The following is an 11,120-nucleotide window of genomic DNA, read 5'->3' on the forward strand; positions in this document are numbered from 1 at the left end:
TACAGATTCTGTTAATTGTTTCCAAAAAAAAAAAATGTTGGACACTAGACGAAATTAAGTTAATTTGAAAAATGTTAATTGTATTGTAAATAAACCTAGAATTTTTGAAAAATCCCAAAGTGTGAAAGAAGTTCAAAAAATTAACTCGCATTGTAGATTCCTAGTTGTAGGCCAAGCTTTTGGCACGTGTAAGTAAAAGTGCTACAAAAAGTGTAACACACTTTAATTTCAGGAAAATACTAATGAAGTCGAGTTCGAAACATCGATCTGAGTAGGTACACTGTCTAAGTTTTTGCCAACTACTCCAACACCCGGTATATTTCCAAGAAATTTCATCGCAACATTAACTATAGTTCCAGTTTCCTTCAGAGGGATCTCCCAAAATGTATTTCGAAAGTTTTCAAGCAGTTTCGATCTAAATCGACGTTTATAAGTGGATGCTGCATCTCGAATTTCCGAAGAGAGCTTTTGTGGTCACTTCTCTTATACTTAGACTATGAAGTTGTCACTAAACATCTTACTAAGTTTACTAGGGTTCTGGTACACTTGCGTGAAAGACACTAGCGCGAAAGACATTAGCGCGAAGACACTTGCGCGAAAAGCCATTGCGAAGCTAGCCATTTGGGCGCTAATGTCTTTCCCGCTAGTGTCTTTCGCGCTCATGTCTTTTCGCGCTAACGTCCATTCGCGCTAGTCTTTACGCGCTAGTGCCCACGCGTGCAAATGGCTTTTCGCGCTAATGTCTTCGCGCTTATGTCTTTCGCACAAGTGTCCCGATACGGTTTACTAGTAGAAGTGACTGGCTATTACTGATGCTGACCGAGGGACTATTTTGGCTCTGAATCTATTGTAAGCCAAGTCTCGCCTTCCCTTACAATTTATTTGTCTCAGCCAAAGCTTCTACCATATTTATGCATCCTATTATGTCGCCAGTCATGTGAGTTGAGAGCATTACCCTGAAGTTTGAAGAACGACCACTTTATTTAAATATACGTGAATCAATAGCATTTTATAGAAAAAGTCCCGATAACGTTTTCAATGGTAACTAGAAAACGGCTAGGGACTTTCATTCAAAAGGAGATCCAGTTAAAGACAAGAATTATAATCTAGAAAGGGGAGTATTCGCTAAGGTAACAAATAATACTTATGGGCATAATCATGAACACGGGGACGAAAGTCGCGCGGGGAGGCGCGGGCGACGACGGTCTCACCCGGCGTATAGGGCGAGCAGAACGGCAACTACAGAATACAGGCATGTGTCTTATGCCCGTTTTCACCATCAATCCCTAATTTTTAAGTGTCCCCTATGTAAACAAAATTCCTATTATAAGTTACCATACCATAGGGGTCACTTAAAAATTAGGGATTGATTGTATAAACGGGCATCTAGGCTATTATTTAATTATTTTCTGACTACAGTTACTGCCTTATTCATTATTTCCACGATGGTGTAGAGCAGTGTTTTTCAACCTTTTTCATGACACGACCCTAGCATGAAAAAATATTTCGCGACACCCCGACCGCTCGCTTTTATTTCATGCATTTTATAAATAATGTTACAAAGATGTTGTAGAAACCGAATATTTCAATCCATACAACATTTACGCATTTTCATAATTAGATTTCTAATAAATCTATCTTTTAAACTTACTGAGGTAGTTTTTAAGACATCTCGCGACCCCCCAGGGGGTCGCGACCCACAGGTTGAATAACACTGGTGTAGAGTAATCGAGCGACAAATATTATTTTGAAGGTACAGTTGCTACTTATATGTTACAGGATATCGTCTTCCTTACATTATTAATTATATTAATGTAATCTAACATTTTTATATTCATTTCTAATTTTTATTTTGTACTTAGTATCTATTAGCTTAATGCTAAGAATTCGAAACAGTTCAAAGAGGGAAGGAACAGGTTTTTGTGAAACATTCAATTGTTACCTTACTTGCGTAAATAACAAGTCCTAAATAAAATCTTTTGTTGACCAAGTGATGTGGATGTGGAGGTTTAGCATGATGGCAAACAGAGTTAACTGGCTGCTATCCATAGCCTGTGTCGCGTATCTACTAATTGAATCTGAGAACTCGTTCCAACTTGCCGAAGTTGCGAGAAATTTGATTAGCTCGTCATCTTTCTTCGAGCATCGAGTTTTAATTTTTTAACTTGGGATTACCTATTGCGAGATTAGTCGTGACGTCAGCGTAACGGCCGCGTGTATACGCCAAGTTTGGCGCATTGTTGTGAACATGGCTCTATACTTCGCCCATGTTGTTTTGTATGGGCCCCGAGTTTTTATCCAATTTACAAGTTTGCGACAAACCTTGAGGGATATTGATAACAGGCGCAGGTGGTGTACTTTTAATTTGGTAAACTTATTACGTACCGCTCGAGGGAATGGAATTTCTGTCGTAATGAAAAACAAAAGATATATTTTTCTCATAAAATTGGCCGCTCCGTCAATATTAGGAATGTATTAAGACAAAGTACTTATGCTCAACAATACAGTATTCCGGATAATCCATCTGCTTATATTCGAATACTGACTCTTAATTCTGTTATCATATTTCGGTAAGAACAGTCGTCAAAAGGGGGAACTTACGAGCATACCTACAAAGAAAAACAATTGAAAACAAAGCAATTTCAGAATCGTATAACTTCTCCAAAATACGAATTGTGGAACAAAAATGGTAACTGGAGCAAACAAGAATTAATAGGGGTTAAGATAAGAAGGGCGTATTTGTCATGTCTGGGGCTAAACCTCTCAGGGCTGGAGTGGCAACTCATGCTTATTTGTTTTCCAATTTGTACCGTTTTGCCAAACGTTTTATGTTTAGCCGGTTTGCCGGTTTTTCGGGAGTGGATGGACAAAGCTGTAATAACGAGAAATACTTAGAAGAGAGGACGGACCCAGGGGATTAATTTATTGTGAAAACAAACACTCAGAAACGAGCGATACTTGGTATCCAACTTGTTTTTTGGATAAATCTGTAGATACAAAGCGACTAGTCAGACTTAATTGACTAAAATAATAAATGTTATATTTATGTTATGACGGATAATAAAGACTTGCTTGGAAATCCTTTGGTTGGTTAAATAAATAACAATAAATAAACATGTAGTTCATTTTTGCATAGCTTCTAATTAGTGAATTGATAAATTCTAAAGCAATGACAATAGCTTCGGTGGAAAGTTAGCTCATAGCGTGAGCCACTAACAATATTAATAAAAGTAACAATAAAAAAATTACCTAATAATTATACCTTTGTCCCCTTAAAAAAATGCTCAAAAACGCATAAAATTGACAATTAACGGCCGTAGCACCCCTTGTTAAATTAAGAAAAACTTCATCAATTAATCATTAAGATAATAACTGTCCTTTCCACTGTGAGACGGAGACCCATTTCCTAATTAAGAGTTGAATTACTCAAAAATTAAAATGTTGAAGCTGCAAATCTAGTAATTTCGGTTGTTTGTAACAGAATAAATGACAGAACCAATTTTCTTTGAAGTATAAAGTTATGTTTTTAATTAAATTTTCATCGTTGCCTTTTGTAAGATAAAGTACAGTTCTTTCATTTGGATCCAACAAAACAATTTGTTTTCCTTTCTAAACATTATTTGTACAAATAGTATTGTGGCCATTTTCATTTTTCATTTAAAGTATTTTACCATTTAACACGTTCATTAAGTTTGAACGTTAACTGACTTGACTTTTATGATAAATTAAGTCAGAAGAATTTCTTAGCAGAAGTTCTCTGAAGAGAAACTGGTATTTTGTACTTAAATCATAATACCTTATGAATATCTTAATCATACGAGCGTGATGCATAACTATGATATTAATCTGATGATTTAACTTAGGTACTTTTTTTTTTGTCTTCGGCACTTTTTCTATTTTGGTTAAGGTACCTAATAATGTGCTCACAGTTTTTATTGAACTTCGAAAGTTCTGAGCTCCAAGGGCGTTTAGTTGCAGTCTGCTAATGGATACAGTCTGCTACAATACGTAGACAGTACAGATCCAACAATACGTAGCTTACAAGCTATGTTTTGTTGATCCCCTTGAGTTGATGGACTATTGAGTTAATGAGGGCTATGAACGTGACAATTGGTTGGGATTTTGATTTAACTTACTTAAATCCTTGCAGTCAAAGTAAGTTGCTTACCTTTTACCCTAGATTATCATATTAATCTCCAAGATAAAAACGCATTGGAAGGATGAGGATCCAATTATGGGAACGAGGAGAGAGCCCTCATAAATTCCATCGTTTCAAATACAAAAGAAGACATTTCCCTCACTTACCTCCGCCCAAACGCATTCGGAGGGCCACAGCACACAGGAAAGGAGTAAATTAACTGAGGCGGCTTTTATAAGGGTAATAAGTTAGTTCATTACCCTAGGATTGAAGATGGACTTACGAGTATGTCGATTGAACAAGCTCTTTTGTTAGTATAAACTTAGCGTTCGAGAAAATGTAGATAACAAGTAATAACAACCTTCCTAGAAACATTAATTTATCATAGTATTCTTGAAATCATCTAAAATTTATCATAGTATTCTTGAAATCCTCTAACGAAGGAATGGACAGTTCAAGTAAAAAGTTAACTAATTACGCTATTCGTTATCGTCTTTTTCCCGGAACTGAGCTTTTTAAGAAACTCAAAAACATTAAATAGAATGAAAATCTAATGAAGTTCTATTTATAGTGGTCTCTGAATAACAATATTACTTACTGTAATAATGTAATAATGAAACAAGCACAGCATGTCTTATCTCGTTATAATATAGACAATTTTGCAACAAAAATATATAGCCTGATTTGTGGTTGACTGGACCATGATCATTTTATTACGTTACAGTAGCTTTACAAAACTCAATGAGGAAATGTGTTCTGGCACTTTCTCACGTTTGTACAGAGTAGCTATACTGCTTCAAGTGACAAATATACTGTGGTGGAGGCTTTGGGCAGTGCCATCTGTCAGCCCTTTGTTTCCGAGGGCGACTCATCTATTAATTGTTCGGCTCTGTGTTGGTTTTGATGTTATCTGCGAATGAATTAGTGCGATGATTGAATGTTTGTGGTATAATATTAGATGTTGCTAAAGTAAGTATTGATTTGGCCGCTCCATGTCCGGCATCATCATCATAATAATATCAGCCATAGGACGTTCACTAGCTTAAACATAGGTCTTCCCGTAATTATTTCCATAATGATCGGTTGGTAGATGCCTGCATCGAGCATCTTCCTGCTACCTTTATGAGATCGTCAGTTTACTTTGTAAGTGGACATTCTACACTGGGCTTTCCGGTACATACACCCGGCATAAAATTTTTTTAAAACATAATACGCAGAATTGACGGCCGATGGGGGCAGCAAGGTTCTGTAGTGGAGATCGCTTACCGGAAAACGCAGCGTGGGAAATCCACCCACAAGGTGAAAACAAAACATCATAAAAGTAGCAGGAAGGCGCTGGACGCAGGCCGCTACCAACCGGGCAACATGGAAAGCATTGGGGGAGGCCTATGTTCGCAGTGGACGTCCTATGGCTGAGATGGTGATGATCTAAAAAGGAGTCTAGACATCTATTCTCGCTAAATACATTTTCAGGTTTTATGTTTATTCTAATGTCCACCATAGATTCAAACTTACACAACCGACTCAACATTGTATTATTCAGACGGCAACACCAAAAGTAGTTTCGCATGTAGAGATTAAAGAGATACAGTAGTTAATTACTGAAGCAGTGAAGGTATCATTATCCTCTACACCCGTTGTCCTTAACTAGATATCAAAGTCCCAAAAGCTGTTAATTACCTTTGTTGCCTACGGAACTCATGATTCGCACTTGGATAACAATCTCCGGGTAATTTAACTAGTGAACGTAACGTAAATTTCATTTGTAACGAGACAGAAATAGTCAACTTCATTTAGGTAAAGTTAGTAATAGCAAACATAACGTAAACATGACATGTGTTTGAATCAGGTTATGTGAATGTTGTTGAAAATATACACCTGTTTGTAAGATCGCAATGTAGCTGTGGACTTATTAAGCGAATAAATCTTTAAGCTAAAATCATAAAGTTCAAAATTCTCGGCTGTATTTAAAAACGTTACGCCGTTTAAACTTATCTACCTATATTTTCTAGTTTTAGGAAAAAATGATAAATATTTTTTAGTTGTGGTTTTCTGTTTACGTTTTTCCCCATATTAAAATCCCTTATTGCTCTAAGCCCAGTTTTTATGTCAGATCATTTTATCTAACTACTGGTGAAAATCTTTTTTTAAAGATGGTGCACACCACTGCATCTTTCGAGCCTTCTTGTCACATTTACACAGTGATGGCACAGAATAAATCTTTAGTATGTTTTTTTTCACACCTCATATTTTATTCAGCAAAATTTTGATTTAGACTAAAGTTTTGCCGTGGGTAATTGACTTAAAAGAACTGGGAAAATCAATGTAAAGCTCAGACTTTGTCTGACATACGAAGTGGAGAGTACCTAAAGGCAACTTTGTTACTTCATTTGCTATGACAAAGGTTTTTGTAAGAAGATTAAGTAATTAGTGTCGTCGTTTCCTTTGAAGATTTTGCTAAAAATGAAGTTGCGTAAAATTTTGCACCAGTCAATAGGTCTATGAGTACTAGGAAGTATTATATTGTAGGTATAAGTACCTACATGAAAGTTATATGAGAAGACATTTTGTACAAACTCGTCTCTTTTACTCGTAGCCTGCAACTTTTTAAAGCAGATTGCATCAAATCAAGAAAAGCATCTTGTGCCTAATACCGATATACACTTTTCTATTCACAATATATAAAATGTAGTATGGTATGGACCTTAAATATTTTTTATTTCTTAAAAATATTACATATTTGATTAAAATGATAATTCATAATTGCTCATAATTATACATAAAAAGCTGTCATGAATAACAACAATACCTCAAAATTAAATCAAACTTATCAATTATATCCCCTATAATACATAAGATCACTGAACTACTTATTCGTGGGATTCAAATCCGCACCGTTTAATATTGGAGCCACTAAACTAGACTGATCCAAAAACCGATACCTAGTTGCAGCAGTTGCAGCTAATCCGACCCCGATTATTAGATAACTATCAAAGTAAACAGTTCCGTATGTGTATTATCATAAGTCCATATTTCGCTCGTATGCGGGCTGCAGATAAAGTTCAATCTCAAGTTTTGTGTGTCAGCCATTGTAAAAGTTTTGACTTACTCTCTCAGTGCTCTCGTCGTATAGAAAATTACGCGGTCTCTACATTAACTTGTGTTGAATAACATTCACAGAGAGTTACCGAAAAGTATTGAATAAGCTTGGCTGAGGTTTGAGTGGAGTTTGATAAAGTAGGCCTAGAGTAGGTGAAGGCCTATTCAATTCTTGATATAAGCTCACGTTCGTTTCAGCCAAATGACGTCCACTAAACTGGGCAAAGACTTCCCTAAAGATTTCCATAAAGAGCGCTCCTACGATGCCTGCATCCAGGTTCTTTCCGCGATCTTTCACTAGATCGTCGGAAGCTAAGCTGTACTTTTTTTACATACCTAGACAAAACACTTAGACATTTACAAACAACTACATAAAATATGTTTATGCACACCAATATTTTATATTCTACGGATATTGTGATCCGCGTGGAGCGTGAATGCAAATTGTATGGAAATAGGACAATCACGTTACGCGGTCGGCACCACTCATACTGTTGAGCGGCCTACTACTCGGAATTATTAAAATGTCACCAGTCCCTCAACAATCCACTTGTATCACTAAGGGGGTATGTGGTAGAAACAGGGGTTTGTCGTAAAGTACATGGATATTAAGGCTAAATCATTTGCCAAATTAAGAAATTACTAAGGTCGAACCTAGCCTAAAACCTGAAGCTCCTAACAAGAAGGTTTCGTTAAAGATGCGTTAAACAACGACAGGTTAGTTCCAGTTTGTCGGCATTGTAATAACCAAAGCCAAATTGAATTTGGTTTTGACCTAATAGCTACTTTTCAGATCAATAAGTACAGTAACTTATTAGTACACCGCCTCTGTGGTCTAGTGGTAAGACCACCTGCTTCCGACGCAGAGGTCCCGGGTTCGATTCCCAGTGGGGGCAGATTTTTCTGTTCGGTTTGGTTGGTGGTAGGGCTTGTTCTAAGTCCGCCTGGCTAGCTACCACCATCTTACCTAAGTCTGTCGCCATAACAACAATGTTAACAGCATTGTTGTGTTCCGACAGTTAGAGGTAAGATAGCCAGTTCCTCCGTGGTTGAGGATTCCGGGTGAATCTCGCTTCCACCTTCGGCCTGATCATCACTTACCATCAGGTGATACAGGCCAAGAGCTTCCTCGTTGTGAATAAAAAAAAAAAAAGTTATCTGCGTCGGTACACTTGCTTTGGATGCAGGCCGCCACCAACCGGCCATTTTGGAAATCATTGGGGGAGGCCTATGTTCAGCAGTGGACGTCCTATGACTGAAAATGCTGATGATGATGATGTCACTTGCTTTATGTAAGTATTGAAGTAAAATTAGCTCCTGTAAGTTTCATTGCCACTAAAACCAAAGTTGTTCAGCTTCCATTTCAGTAGTAGGCATTAAAGAGGTGTACTAAACCCGTAAAGTGTAGGGTTGCCTCTACTAAAGGTAAAACGCGTTTCCATTACGTAAGCCACCAAATTGTCTGCGACATTAAGATAATCTGCGTTATGCAAACGAGTAACCTTCCAACCAGATCTGCAATCTAGATAAAGAAATGGACTGAAAGTTTGCGGCTTGTTCTATCGACTCCTTTTGTTCCGAAGTAGAAGGGAGTAACTGTGGACTCGAACTTGTCTAAAGTTAGTAGCTCTGGCAGCAGGTGGCAACAAGTTGGTATTGTGGTGGCTAACCAAAAATCACAGCAGGTTGGATTCATTTGTGGAGTGTGCCAGTTGTTATGTAACTGCGAAGTTGGGGCAGTCCACACTGAACGGATTTGAGGTATCCCTTTTTACAACGGAAGCTTTTTGAATATAAATAAATCATAATATTGTATAATATATTATAATATATTTTTGGATATCGTTCTGTATGGCTTTTGAAAGAAGTTTTCTTTCAAAGTTTTGGGACTCAATGCATTATTTTTCTATGGTTTACCTCAAATGTGAGTAGGTAAATTCTTTGAGAGACTTCACGTTTACTGTATTTTTTATCATAGGAAGTTATTGTAATAGGACAATAATAATAATATTTATAGTGTAGGTCTGATAATGGAAATAATAAAATATTGACGATCTCAAAACTTAGCATTTCATTAAATGTCTTTCGTAAATTACTAAAATACTTAACCATAATGTTGGTCTCCACAGTGAAACGTATACCTATGCTTCCACAGCCGTACCTAATAAAGAAAATTAAATAATGAGCACAGTAAATAATTAAGACAACACCTAGCAGTTTCTCCGCAATAAACGTCAAAATCTCGTTCACCTATTCAACGTACGGTACTCGTATTTCGCGCGAGTGATCTTTCATCAAACATTATCGTGCCGTGAAGTTTGCCGTCAGCAAGCGTGTTGTTCCGAACTTGAAGTTGATCGACTCCGGCGAACTTCAGCCCATTCACTGGCCGGCAACTTGTTAGTTGCTGCCAAATTGCCGTAGCGTCTGAGTTGGTGTTGTATTACGGCATGCCATGAACGTTAGAACACCTTTACATATAAAAAGCATAGGTATTCAATTTTGATTAAATGTTGTAGCGTTTTGGAAATGCATTTAAGTAGTTCTGATTTAGACCGCGTAACGGAAAACGCAGCGTGGGACGTCCACCTACAAGGTGGACCGACGACATCGTAAAGGTAGCAGGGAAGCGCTGGACGCAGGCCGCTACCAATCGATCAACGTGGAAAGCACTGGGGGAGGTCTATGTTTAGCAGTGGACGTCCTATGGCTGAAATTATGATGTTGATGATGATGACCAAAGACCTCATCAGATCCGACCAAATTCTACTGTTTATTTTGAGGAAATTTGAAAATTGAGGTTCATTAAAAAGTAAGCAAAATTTTGCTAAGCTATACACTAATTACACGCATGATGAACATTTCTCGAAAATGATATTTCCATACTAAACGTCACTATAATCTAGTGTTTAACGCGCGCATAACTTTTAGTCCTATTCAGAAAATGTCCAAGAGATATTCTCAATCTGCAGAACAAATAGGCGTTTGAATCTCATAACAAACTGGTCATTAATCAAATGAATATTGGCAAATGAAGGAAATCAGCCGACAATTTAATTTCAATGGCGCCGAGAAAAGGCAATCATTGTTATTGGAAACATAAAACAAAGGGTGCCGGGAACGTTATTAAAAATCTTGGCCTACACGGCGAGAAGAGAATTGTAGAGATGAGAATGTTGGAGCCTTTTAGAATATTCGTTTATTAGGAAAAAACATTAACTGTAAATCCTAATAAGTATTTCAAGAAAAAGTTGGGTGAATGGCAAAGCTTTCTTTCTAGGTAGGTATTCAACTGTGAAATAAGAAAGTACTAATTGCTAATCAGTATTGAATGTGTAATGTTGGTTAAATCTTGTTACATAAAAGTAAAATCCGTAAACACACTAAAGTCTTTGACATAAGTACGAGTAGCCCGACGGATTAGCAAGCTGAAGTGGCAATGGGCAGGGCTCATAGTATGCAGAGCCGATGGGGAAGCAAGGTTCTGGAATGGAGGCCGCTTACCGGAAAACGCAGCGTGAGACGTCCAACCCACAAGGTGGACTGACGACATCATAAAGGTGGCAGGGAAGCGCTGGACGCAGGCCGCTACCAATCGATCAACATGGAAAACATGAAATGACGATGATGATGATGATGATGATGATGAAAAGTAAAATTTTTACGTTTGTTAAAAAGTTACGATGGTATGTACGACTCGTAAGGGACGTAGACGAGACGGCAATGCGACCGTCGACGGGTGCGGAAGGTCCGTCGGTTTCCGCGCGATCGGTCACTAGCCGACTTCGAGCAATCGCTTCGTTGCTTCTCCACTTTTCTCGAATTTTCACGGACATTTTCTCTGTGAGATAAAGCGTGATTCTTTTGCGAGTGAAAAAACTTT

The 11,120-nt window shown here is 37.6% G+C and overlaps 1 non-coding gene across 1 annotated transcript; it reads left to right on the forward strand.

Moving 5' to 3' along the window:
- Positions 1–8,061: 8,061 nt before the first annotated feature.
- TRNAR-CCG (transfer RNA arginine (anticodon CCG)) lies at positions 8,062–8,133 on the forward strand. Its single transcript has one exon. It is a non-coding gene; the product is annotated as a tRNA-Arg (tRNA).
- The last annotated feature ends 2,987 nt before the right edge of the window (positions 8,134–11,120 follow it).

Source organism: Ostrinia furnacalis, unplaced genomic scaffold, assembly GCF_004193835.3.
Source record: "Ostrinia furnacalis isolate ACB-3 unplaced genomic scaffold, ASM419383v2 OfSCF1268, whole genome shotgun sequence".
Classification (NCBI taxonomy): Eukaryota; Metazoa; Arthropoda; class Insecta; order Lepidoptera; family Crambidae; genus Ostrinia; species Ostrinia furnacalis.